At 39.9% G+C, this 12,592-nt stretch overlaps 1 pseudogene; it reads left to right on the top strand.

Annotated features, from left to right (window-relative positions):
* Window positions 1-1,423: 1,423 nt before the first annotated feature.
* Window positions 1,424-12,592, top strand: part of LOC120224772 — a 43,977-nt pseudogene continuing 32,808 nt past the window's right edge.

Here is a 12,592-nt window from a genome sequence, read left to right as displayed (position 1 = left end):
TAGCTGGATACGACGCCGCGCCGGTGTGAGGCGCACCCCAGCCGTCCCGCGAGGTCTCAGTACCCGGGGACTGCCAGCTCTCTCAAACGGCGGTGGCAATGGCTGCGGCCTGTATCAGTGCTGAGAAGCGGGAGGCGAGCGTAGCTGGGGCTGACATCAAACTCCGTTTGCCTTCCAAACTATGGTGCCCTGAGGACAGCGGTGGGGACTCCTCCCTGCCCCGTTCTATGGCTCTTAATTAAGGTCACCAACAGGAAGAATCAAAAACACCCTGTGGAACAAGTCGGGATTTTTTTTTCATCATAGAGTAGGGGTTGCGGGGAACAGCTTCTGAATTCACAGTACTTGGAAGGGTAAACCTACCTTCTGAGTGAGTCGTCTCAGATATTTGGGAGTCTTGGGTGAGCAAACTCATAATTAGCCCAGCGACATTGGCCTGAGCTTGTGGGCTTAAAATGAGACTCACTTTTGCCCTTTAAAAAACATTAAACAAGAAAAGGGGAAATGGAATTTGGAAACATAATAGATTTCCTCAAAAATGTCATTTTCTTGCAGAGAGCAACCGAGCTTCTCTTAAAAAAGATTTCTCCTCCCAAGAGGAGCTAGTTTAGCAGCTTTACCTTGGCGGTGAGGAGGGGGGGAGAAGGAGAAGACAGCTTCCTCCTACAAAAAGAAATTATTTCAGGAGTGAGGTTACAACCCCCTGGACGTGCCTCAGGGGAGCGGGGAGCCAGGTCTTTTTTTGGCACGAGGATCCTTTCACTCTTTCACATTAGGATGCAATTCAGCCCAAAACATCAGGGAGAAAATCGAAGTATCTTTAATGAGTATCATTTAATCTTGGTTATTTAGAGGTACAGGTGGACAGCAGAGTGGTGGCGCAAGGGAATCCAGTGGTCTTCCCGGTTTTCTGCAGACCGGTTGCAGAACTGGGCAAGTACTAGAGGAGAGTGACAATATGGCAGGCAGTGAGAGCGCACCTCAGAGCTCCACAAAGAGAAGGAAGGGATTCATTTGATTTATCACAGTTATTTACCTTTGATGTCAGCAAGTGGGAATTGAAGTGCATCTTGGTCTAATTAAAAAGGACTAAAATGGCATTTAAAATGGGTTTGCTATCTGATCGCGGGATGTGAGATCGGCATTTGGCAGCTTTCTAAAATATTGCTTGTACTATTTAAACAGAACAATTAGCAGCATGCTAAAATGTTTGCATGCTATGCTTAGAAGCTTTTAGCTGTAAACTTTAAGGTGATCTGTTCCCCTTTAAGTTAAAAAAGGATGCTGCTGCTTCCTTGTGGGGAAGGCTGTCAGGAACCCGCTGATCAATAAAAGTAAACTGGCGCCTCCACGGCTTGATTGAGCCGGAGCAAAGAGTCTGAGAAGTAGTCTCAGCCATTAACAATCCCCCAGGTAATGAGAAATGGAAGAATTACTCAGGTAAAATGATTAACATTTGCCTTGGCATCTGTAAAGATGCACACAAGATAAGAAGGCTGCGGACCTCTTACCTTGGGGAGTACTAATAGAATGTCTATATTACGTTGTCTTTTAAGGATAAATAGGGGAATTCAATTCACGTACAATGTTATTACCTTTGTAATTGCAATCACATTGTAAAGACATGTTCTGCATTTGCAAAGACAAACATGTTCTTCACTAAGGAGATCAGGTTCCCTGCTTCCAGCTCGCTGTTCACACTTGAGGCATCTCTCATTTCTAAGCAGAACACCCCAAGTACTTCCAGCTATACTAAATGGCTTTTATGGAAACCAGGCTATGAAAGAGGTAGAGGAGTGTATCTTTGCTTTCCTTCTTTGCCATCACCCCAAAGCTCAGAGTGATACTTACACCTCCCCTCCAAAACAATAGCTCTTCCATCCTCCCAGTCTGTTTCTGCAGATAATCCTAACACCACTTTCTCCCAGAATGTGGGTTTTTTTTCCTAATAGGCACTCTTGATTATTATACTCCAACAAAGCTATTGAAGAAATGAGTAGCTGAAAACACCTTCATGATCAGGAATTTATTAATTAACTTAATAAAACAGTCTGGGGGAAAAAAACGTTCTGTATGAAGATAATAAAAACAAAAAGAAAGTTCTCTGTCGTAGCATCTCTTCAATCCTGAAGGAGACCCACCTATTCAGCCTCTTTAGAGACACAAGAGGGACATCTAGTGACCATCCTCAGTATTTTTGATCCAACTTTTGCTGAGGAACAGTGGGCCCTGGATACCAACTACAATGCTGTGCAGCCTGAGTCAGTTCTCTGGGACAAAGCGCTCTTTGGGTCGCTAAGGCTAGAGTTAAAATTAGTAAGATTTTTTTATCTTTAAAATTTCAGCCACACCACTGAAACAATGCTGAATGGTAGTAGAAGAAGACCAAAATGAGGATATCCTTACATTTAGATTTGAGCCAGTGTGTGAGGATAATATTGCTGTCCTGATATCAAAAAGATAGAGTAAAAGGTTTTGTTCAAAAAAGTTAAAATTTATAGTAAATACTCAGATACCAAGATATGAAGACTGTATCACTGACAAGCTTAAGGGAGTTTTCTGAGACGTGTTTTTAAAATATTTGTTTCAAGCTCCAAAAAGATTAGCCATCACATAACTCCATTTTCTCTGTCCCCTCCCCCACCCCCCGCAACTTCCTCAACCCAACCTTCTGCCTTTGCTGCAAAAATGTGGATCATCTACTAGTTTGACTTTTGTTGCATCTCAGGTATATCCCATTCTACCCAATTTGACCAGCTACCTGATGAAGTTCTCATAGGAAGAAAAACTTTAACAACAACAACAACAACAACAACAACAAAAAGCCAAAGTCAAACTTTCTTCAGCCTGTATATCTGGTCTCCTTACTTAGGTTACAACCCCTACAGTAGAGAAAATAAAAAAAAGAAAATGGAGGAAACAGCACAATACTGGAAAGTGTCATTATTAAAGTCATCTTCTTATTTAATCTTTATGATATCCCTGGGAGGTAAAGAGACTTTGCAGATGTGGAAGCAGAGTTGCAAAGCAGATCAGTGATTTGCCAAGATTACCTCATTACACAAAACTCAACCACATCCCTTATGAAATCAACAAATGCTGGATGTGTGCCCAGCATTGTGTTAGGGACTGAGAATTTTTTTAAATGGTCCTTGCCCTTGTAAAGTTTTTAATTCATTGATTAATTTAATAGCAGCATGTAATTCTATATACTATGGATTTTCTAGAAGAGGAACTAGAATGAGGTATATCATGTTGATGGCTCCCTAAAATTCTGTTCCTTTATGCCCAAAATGATTGCCCAATTTCTAGTTAATGTCCCCACCCCACTATACACACACACACACACACACACACACACGTCCACGCACATGCACACACACTGTCCCAGGCATCACAAGGGAAGTCATTAAAAGCAACAACCATAGATGAAGACCTGCTACGCAAGGGAGGGATGCAATATCCACCATAGTGGATGCAGTTTCTGACCCTTATGAAATACCAAGAAGATTTGGGAAGGGGCCAAGAAAAGTCTTTGAAGTCTCTTGCACTTTTTCTTTCTTCTTCCTCCCAAGCCCCATTCCCATTCCCACCCTGTGACATAGGATCAGAGTGACACTCTGAGATCTGTAACAACAACAAAAAAAAAAAACACACAAAGAGAAAGTACTCTTTAAGAGCTAAAATTGTTCACCATGGCCCTGTCGTCTGCTTTTTCCAAGAAACATAAGAGAGTTAGGGAACAGTGGTAAAAAAGGGACAGAAAGCTATTATTCATTCCAACTCTTCCCATTTTTACAAAGCCAGCATTCCTGAACAAATTATGTCCAAGCCCCTTCCATGTTTACCTCCTCTCTTTAGAAATGGCACTTTCCACAGTGCCAAACACATGCTGCTGCAAAACTCATAACTATCCCCAAATAAACACACATCATGGGGACCATTTAATTAGCAAAGGTTAAATCAGCAGATACATTTCAATAAATGACACCACTCTCTAACACCTTCTGTACTACCCTGCAGTGACTACCTGTGATGTTTTGACAGCACCATTTGGGCTCCCAGCATTATCGCCTCAACCTTTTCATGTGAATTCTCTCCAAGTGGATCCCAAACACTATCTTCCTAGGTGCAAACTCATACCAACTGTTATTGTTTCCCACCATGACCTTTGAAAACAAAGAGCTCTCCTTTCAAAGGCACTCTGATCAGATCATGCCCAGCCTTCCCACTGCTGTCTCTCTCTTCCCAAGGAGGAGTGTAAGAGTGACATTCCACACACACACACACACCCCTAGGCGAAATGCTTTCTTGACAACTTCAGAAAAAAACTGTCACCAAATAAGAGACCTCAAAAAACAATTGAAATACAAACTGAATGCTAAAGAGAGAGAAAGACAGACAGACAGAGAGAACTGTAAATATACAGACTATGGGTGCACTCATTTAGGGCAATTCAAAAATTTTTGTGCTGTTACCCCCCCCCCAAACTCTAAGGCTGCAACCTATTAGGTGGATCTGAAGAATTCCTTGTACCATGTGTAACTCCCTCAGATTAGAGCTCCAGGCAGGGCCTTGGCTTTTGACTCTCAGCCTAGATTTCTCTCGTAGTCTCTTCTGTTCTTTCTGGAGGGTGGAAGCAGAAAAGGCCAAAAAAATAAAAAATAAATAAAAATAAAGAGGCAGAAATATCACTGGAAAGAATGGCTGAGGTTGCTGAAAGACCTCTGACCAACATAACAGCCCTACAGGATATGTCTTGAAGATGTTTTCCAAAAAACAACAAACAAACAAACAAAACAAACAGACTAGTTGTTTGGTCTTAATGGAGGTTCAGTTCATTCTGTACATATACACAGGACTGGAAACAAATCAGATCTTTCAAGGCTTAGAGATATATGGTGATAGACCTGGAGTGAGTGTGTAAATTCCGTGCTATAGCACCCTTTTGCATTAAGTTCAAATAGACAATAATAGCCAGAGAATTGGTAAGGAGAGGAACACAAAAGTCAGTCCGATAAGCCAACTTCCTGGGCTTCTGTAGGTATCGTGGGCCAAAGATGATCTCAGTGAGGACACGAAACCTGTTTTATACTCTTTAGCTCTAGGTGACCAGACAAGGCCTAAGTTGTTCTTAATTCCTCCAAAGATTCTCCCAGAACTTAGGAGAGGCCTTGTGTAGCTCCATGGGAGTTCTAACTGCTCCACTGACTAATTTTTCACTGAACTAGGAAAACTTACTAGTTGGTTAATGTCAATTTAAAAATGAAACAAAGAAAACTATTAAACATGAACAACTACCAGTTTGATGAATGCAGTTACATTACCTGAGCTAGCAATGTAAGTACCAAAGGCATGTCATGTAAGCCACTAACAGCACAATGCATAATATTTGTTCAGATTAACAAGCCCTGGGGCAGTGGAGAGTAAACTGGAAAAAGTAGATCCCAGAAGGAGGCAGAGAGAGCACCACAAAAGGGATACATAGAGCAGAAATGACAGAAAAATCATTTTAGCAACAGAGAAGTTATGCACCTTTTTTGAATGAGAAGAAAACATGGTTTGCCAGCTGAGAAAGTATCTTGATTTGGGCTCCAACAGTTTGCATATTGGTGCACTGGACTTAGGGAATGAAAGCATATAAATGTGTGTCTGTTGCCTGCAACTGGGGCCAGAATGGCCATAGAGAACCAATGACCTTTCTTCCAAAAGCTGGGAATTAAAGAGAGTAGGGAAAGAGAGTGTCTTATATCACAGGAAACACCAGCTGGGCTGAGCTTGGCTGGTTTCTGTTAGCAAAGATCACAAAATGCAGCGACATCAACACCAAGCAATATCTACTCAGGGATAACAGCCTAGACAGCAGTAATCAAATTAAGTCTCATGCCTAATGATGGGTTGGTAAGAGAACTAACAGTCTTAGAGAGGAGCAGGCCCAGCTTGAGGCTCATGCAGCTCTGCGTGTTCTCTGCCCTGGGAAAAGGTGGAAGTTGAGAAAGCCTCACTGGCTGTGCAGTTTCATTTGGTGGAACAGGCAATCAGTTCTGGAAGGCTGACCAAAAACAGTAGACAGGATGATAGCTCTAAATGAGATCTATCAATGACTTTGCTGCAGCCCCAGCCAAACAATCAAAAGCAAATAGTCAGCTTCTGAAATCAATGCTTCGTGAGATGATGAGCCAGCCAGTGGAGTTCACATGAGGGTGAGGTGGGAAGGAGGTTGGGAAAGGAGAGTAGAAAAATTCTCTTTCAAGCCACCCACCAAAGCAAGCAGCTGCATTTCCAAACAGCAGATTTGGCTCCTAGCAAAATCAGAACTGCAGTCTTCTAGCAAAGCAAAACAAAGGAACAGAGGACAAGATACTTTTGAAAACAGGAAGGATTTTGGCAACAATCACAGGAGTGCTGGTAAGCCATTGTGCTCTTGGGATCCATCTGCTGAGCTCCAGAACATCCTCCCCACACTCCACCTGCATCCAGCTTTCAGACTGTATGCTCAGGGTCAAGAGCAGGGTCATTCAAAAAGAAAAGGTAAAGATGAAAAGCAAGAAAAGATGGGCTTTATTTCTTCCAACCACAGAGGATGTGGGGGGAGAGACAGGAAAGCGTTTATGATTCTTGATGCCATTTAAGGAGAGCAAAAGTGGGCTTAATTAAGTTGATGGAAATACATTTAAAATTAAAATTGGTGACCAACTTCTAATCAGCCTAGAATCTGTTGCTGTGAGAGGCCCTTGAGAAAAGCATAGTGACTGCACCTTTAAGGACCTGAATAATTTTATAGCTATTAATAGTTTTGTTAGTCATGCAATACAAGTGAACACTAGCAAGGTAATCAAATTGCATGCTCCATAGAAGAGATCAGAGCTATCTGAAGGGAAAAATTAAATAGAGTTTCTCTTCAATGTTAATGTACATGAAGTCATCTTCCACAGATACCTCTTCCCAATGTAAAGAGAATAGAAAGATAAAGATATATAGATATAGCACCATACTTGATCTTATGGTCAGTGAAATCAACAGATTAAAACCCCAGCAAAGGTAAACACCTACAAGAGTCAGAAGAGAATTCACAACTCTGAATTTTACTTCTTTACTTGCACGTTACAGGAGATTCACACATGGGCCTCCTTTCCTTTATAACTCATGGCTCTGAATATTACTTAGTGGACCATTAACCTGCTCTAATATAGCATTAGATTTTTCTAGCCAAGGAAAGTAAAATAAAGATGCTTAATTTAGTTCCCTTTTCCATGAGAAATAAATAGCTGTTACAGATCCAGAACAGCAGGGTTCATGAACAGCTTTGGAACATTGAGATCAATGAAATCTGATCCTCTCTTGAGAAGAAGAGATCTACATAGAATTTAACCAAAAATTTCTTACTAGAGGCAGTTCCTGGTCATCAGGAAGCCTTTGAAGACCCTCCTTGGATTCCTGTTCAGTCTTGTTTGATCTCCAGTGAACATTATAATAATCATAAAGCAGTTTTATAAATGTAAATTACTCCATAGATGCAAAATAACTATGTCCAGCCTGGGCAACTAATTTCTGATTTCTGGAACTTCCAATAGATTGGTGTAAAATAGATGGCAGAAATAGCAAGCAAGATAATTCAACCTCTGAAACAAATTTACTTGTAAGGATGATAATTAGTATGATGACTATCATTTTCCCCTTGCTCCTTCAATTTCTCATCCCACTAACTAATATTTGCACATTTTTATGTTTTAATACATCCTTATGTAATATAGGTTTCTTGCCTATTATAATTAAAAATGAACCTTGGAACATCTGGTTGGCTCAGTCAATTGAGCGTCTGACTCTTGATCTCAGCTCAGGTCTTGATCTCAGGGTCATGAGTTGGAGCCCCATGTTGGGCTCTATGGGGGGGTGTGATGCCTACTTAAAAAAAGAACTTAACTTCAGTTTATTCTTTGTCTTCATTTCCATCACCATCAGGAAATATTACTTAATGGATCTAAGTGCTTATACTTGATGCATAAGACTGAGAGTAAATAGCAGTGTAAAATGTGAATTTTGTCCTCTGAAGGCTTATAATCTAGTTGTGAGTATCATAAATGGAGAACTAAAAATACTAGGAGGCATTTATTAGGTGTCAGAGAAGTAGTGCTTATCATTAATATTGCCTAAGTCGAAATGGTGACTGAGCACCTAGAAGCTGTGGTAAAGTCTTTCAGGTGAGGGAAAGGGTATTTGTAAAGGCACATAAGCTTCAGCAACTTCATTGCTTTAGGGAAACAACAAAGAGTACAGTCCGGCCCAAGTATTTATTTTACAAACACCATTGAAGTGATGTGTAGTTTTTAATGGCACAAGCTCTTAAGCTAAATAGATCTGGGTTCAAGTCCTAGTTCTACCATTTCCCTAGTTGAATTGAGTGAACTTGCACAAATTAATATAATATCTATTTCATAAAGTTGGGGAATTACATGAGATAATACCTGTAAAGTGAGATAGCATCTTAAAGCACTTCATATTTTACATGTGTGGCACCCAAAAAAACCTCAGTAATTTTTACCTTCTATATTTACTGAGCTCCACAACGTGCCAGAAACAATTCATGCCAGGCTGCTACTAACAAAGAGAAAGCTCTATCCTTGGATCTTACAGAAGCTTTGTACAATGGAGTAATGAGAATTGATGTTGAAAAGGTCGGTAGAGACTATTGTGCAGAACCTTGATGTCTGGAACAAATGTTTAGGATCCTGTACTGGATGTCAGTCATATCACCAAAGGTTTTGAACAGGTTAGTAACTAAATAACATTTTTTGTGATTTGTGGTTTACTCAGAAATGACAAATTAAGTTGGTTTCCTCTACCTTCTTCTAATTTTTACACAAATCCAATCCCAGTACAACATACACCAAAACAGTATAATAGAGCAAGTTCAGGAGTTAGGGCTGAGAATGGGTAGCAGCACTGAGACCTGAGATAATGGAAGTCAGAGGAGGCTGATATCAGTAATGGCAGCTGGATGCTCAAGACATTGTGTCCAAGTAATTAATGAAGTTCCAATATGTTTCAAGGAAGAAGAGGACAGGACACATTAGCAGAAGATTCCAGGCAATAAGCACAGATGGAGTCCTATTAGATGGAGATCTGTTTATAACAGAAGGTACAATGAAGAAAATCTATGACTTAGTTACCCAGAATACATCTCTAACACATTTCATGCCAGGGTAAGGGTCTTTACAGTTGACACAACACATTTAAGTAATTTAATGTGTCTGTACCGTCATAACTTTCATACCCTATACTAAATTCTCAATCACCTTACCTTAGTTATGGCTTGGATGATTTACTTGGGCTCTGGGCCTAGAAATAGAGGTAGGTCCCCTTAGTAGATCTAGTTGTAGGTAGCTGGAGAAAACAAAGGCAGTAGTGAAAAGAAAAAGGCTAACAGAAGTCTGTTTGGTATGCGTTGCCCTGGCATTTTGTTTTTGGCAAATGTCCCTTGAAATAAAATGTTCTTCTGATTGAGATCTGGGAATCTTTTTTGTTTAGGGAATTTTTCTTAAATTATCATACATTCACTTGGCAAGTATTTATTGAGCTCCTACCTAGTGCTTAAGCACTAGGGAAAGGAAAATGAACATGACAAACATAAACATGGTTTCTGCCTTCACGAAACTTTTAGAGCAGTGAAAGAGAGACTGAAAAAAGAACACACAAACTGACACCTACAACAATTTCAAGTTAAAATAAGTGACATGAAATACATAAACATGGGCTGAAATAATGATGATGATAGCCAGGCACTGTTCTAAGTGCTTTATGCACCATAACTAATTCTTACAACAGCTCTCTCAAGTATGTGCTATTATTTTGCCTATTTTACTAGGAAACTGAAATACAAGTTACTAAGTAAATTGGGTAACATAGCTAGTGGTAGGCAGAGCCAGGGAATAGATTTGTCTGTCTCTAGAGCATGTTTTCTTAACTACTGCACCAAAGAAGATGTTGGAGAAACTGACTGGAACAGATGGTCAGAAAAGGCCTCTCTGAGGAAGTAACATTTAGTTTGAGTTGTAAAGACCGTCTAAGGCAGTCTACATTGATAGGAATTCATTAAATGCCAAGAGATAGTCTGTTGAGCAAACTTGATTTTCTTCAAGATATTTGCTAGCAGTTAAGCCAGGAACGTTTCAGTAAAAGCAGTAAGAACTTTGTCAAAAGATCACATAGTATAAAGAAAAGACCAGGAGGCAGATGTTAGTATAAGACCTAGTGGTAGAAATGGAAACTGAAACCGTGAATTCTGCAACACTGGCAGTATATCTGTAAAACCACGTATTGCTATCGTTTGCATAATCTTGAGGACAGAAGGTCCTGGAATTCTCCTGTGTACTTCTACAATTTCCACCTGTTAGATCTCATGACTGTACCAGAAGTGTGGTATGTTCCAAGCCTATGACATTTATTTTTAGGCTTTGCCTTGGCTTAATGAAAATTAAATGTGTCTGAGAGCAATCAGATGATCACTACAAATAACCAACCTCTTCTATGTTAACATAAATCAAGCCTGACTGAGAGTGGACCCAGCGAATAATGATTCTATTGGTGCTACCCACATGATAGCTTTAGGCCTGACATGTGGACCTACTTCAAAGTTCAGAGGACAATTTATTTCTATAAAACGTATCCATCTTGCATTAGGTTTCACTTCTCTGTAAAAAAGTAACCCCTACTCTCTCCTTGACCAGGAAGAATTCATCAGATCAAGCACTGAAGTTCATCTTTACCTTCTGCCAAGACTTTCAACTCAAGTCTGCTGTGAGGATGGACTATGGTGGCACCCAAATAGCAATATAGATGGAATCAATGAGAAAACTGCCAACGCTCTCAGCATAGGTTGATAATAAGATATGGAGCAACCAGCCAGTTTTCCCATACTTCTCAGGTATTATAAAGCACTAACTGTGGGCTCCTAGCATAATTGACAAGGAAGCCTTAAGCCTCTCTAAAGTTGAATATGTTTTCAGTCAAGAGGTTAACAAAAAGGGTTGCAGTATAGTTGGGCCACAAGATTAATTATTCCCTAGCACTGGTCAGACCTAATGCATTTTTTATTAATCATAAAGGATAGTTATGGCTGGTACTAACATGTGAGAAATTTGTTTAAAAATTCATTACTGCCAACTTTATAAATTTCATTTTACAGTTCAGGAACTAAACCCTCTTCCATAATCAAGTACTTCCCAAAGAATTAGAAAGCTTCTAGAGAAAAAGACTTTTCGCAGACAAGAGAATTAATTTAACATACTGTCTGTGGATAACTGGCTGTTAGGATTAAGGTTGACAATTGTTGTTGAAATCCCCCACACTTCCAGGTGGTGGCAGCACAGCTCTAGCTCAAGAAGCTTAGGGTAACCTTTTCATATTAAAACTTTGGAGCAGCTCAGCAGTAAACAAATGACTGGGATCCAGGGGGAAATCAAAAGCCACAACAGTGACCAAGTTAGACTAAAATAGATGCAGGGTTATAAATGAGGTTCCTTCAAGCTCTGCTATCACTAGACACAACTCCAAGGGTCTTGGATTCATTGACAGGATGACCTTGGCTGGCCATTTCATAGTGGTATTTACTAAGTAGGCCCAACAATGTTTTCACGTCCAAAAAGGCCAAAGATAGATCTGGTTTGTTCTTTTGGGCTTCTGCTTCAAAAAACCATGCCCTGGGAAGAGATTAGAAAACTGGGAGAGGAGAGACATGGGGGGTAGGGGAGAGAAACAGTTCTTCCTCTCTTTGGCTGGACTCCATTCTTCCTTCTCTACTCTTCAGCCTAGAAAAAAAATGGTGTAGGGTCTCCCAGAATGGCTGTGACCTACTCAAAGTGGTAGGATGAAGTTGAACCCACAGAAGAGCTGGCATGCCATTTGCTTTTCCTCTTTGTCACCCTAAATCCTCATCTCACAAAGGATATACTATTTTAGTCATGACTAGAAAGTGAAGACAGCTCATACCAGGAATGAATATTATTTTCTTAGAAATTGACCTGTTCTCTAGCTTATCATCACAATAGTGACAAAGGTTTAATAAAAGGTATACAGAACAACCATGCGTAAAATTAAAATAAGGCAGTATTTAGGACCAAACCTGATTCTCTGAGTATCACAGAGGAATAATAATGTTCTCCTTATATTCCTACATAACTCTATTTTTTAATAAAATACTTTCATATAAAGTGTTGGATCTGAGATTCCCAAAAAAATTTTGAGATAAGTGATAAAATATAATTTTACAAATGAGGAAACTGAAGCTGAGATAATTAAGAGACTTGCCCAAGGTCACTCAGGTAGGAAGTAAACAGAAGTCAAGACTCAAACCTAAGTGCCTGACTCCAAATTGAGTTCTCCTTCTACTATACCTATAGTTCATAATGTTCTTTATGAACATAAGGTCTCCTTTCCAGATCAAAATGTTTTTAAGCTCCCACAAAGGAGGGCTGCTCTTTTAGTAATTACTGATTTAATCAAATGAATCATGACAAGAAGCCACTCTTAATTCAATAATGCTTTTAGGGGTGCCTGTGTAGCTAAGTGGGTTGAGCATCCTACTCTTCATTTA

This window comes from Hyaena hyaena, unplaced genomic scaffold (genome assembly GCF_003009895.1).
Source record: "Hyaena hyaena isolate Hyena2069 unplaced genomic scaffold, ASM300989v1 scaffold_1257, whole genome shotgun sequence".
Taxonomy (NCBI): Eukaryota; Metazoa; Chordata; class Mammalia; order Carnivora; family Hyaenidae; genus Hyaena; species Hyaena hyaena.
The sequence above is the reverse complement of the archived record's forward strand: the minus strand, read 5'-3'. Positions and strand labels throughout refer to the sequence as shown.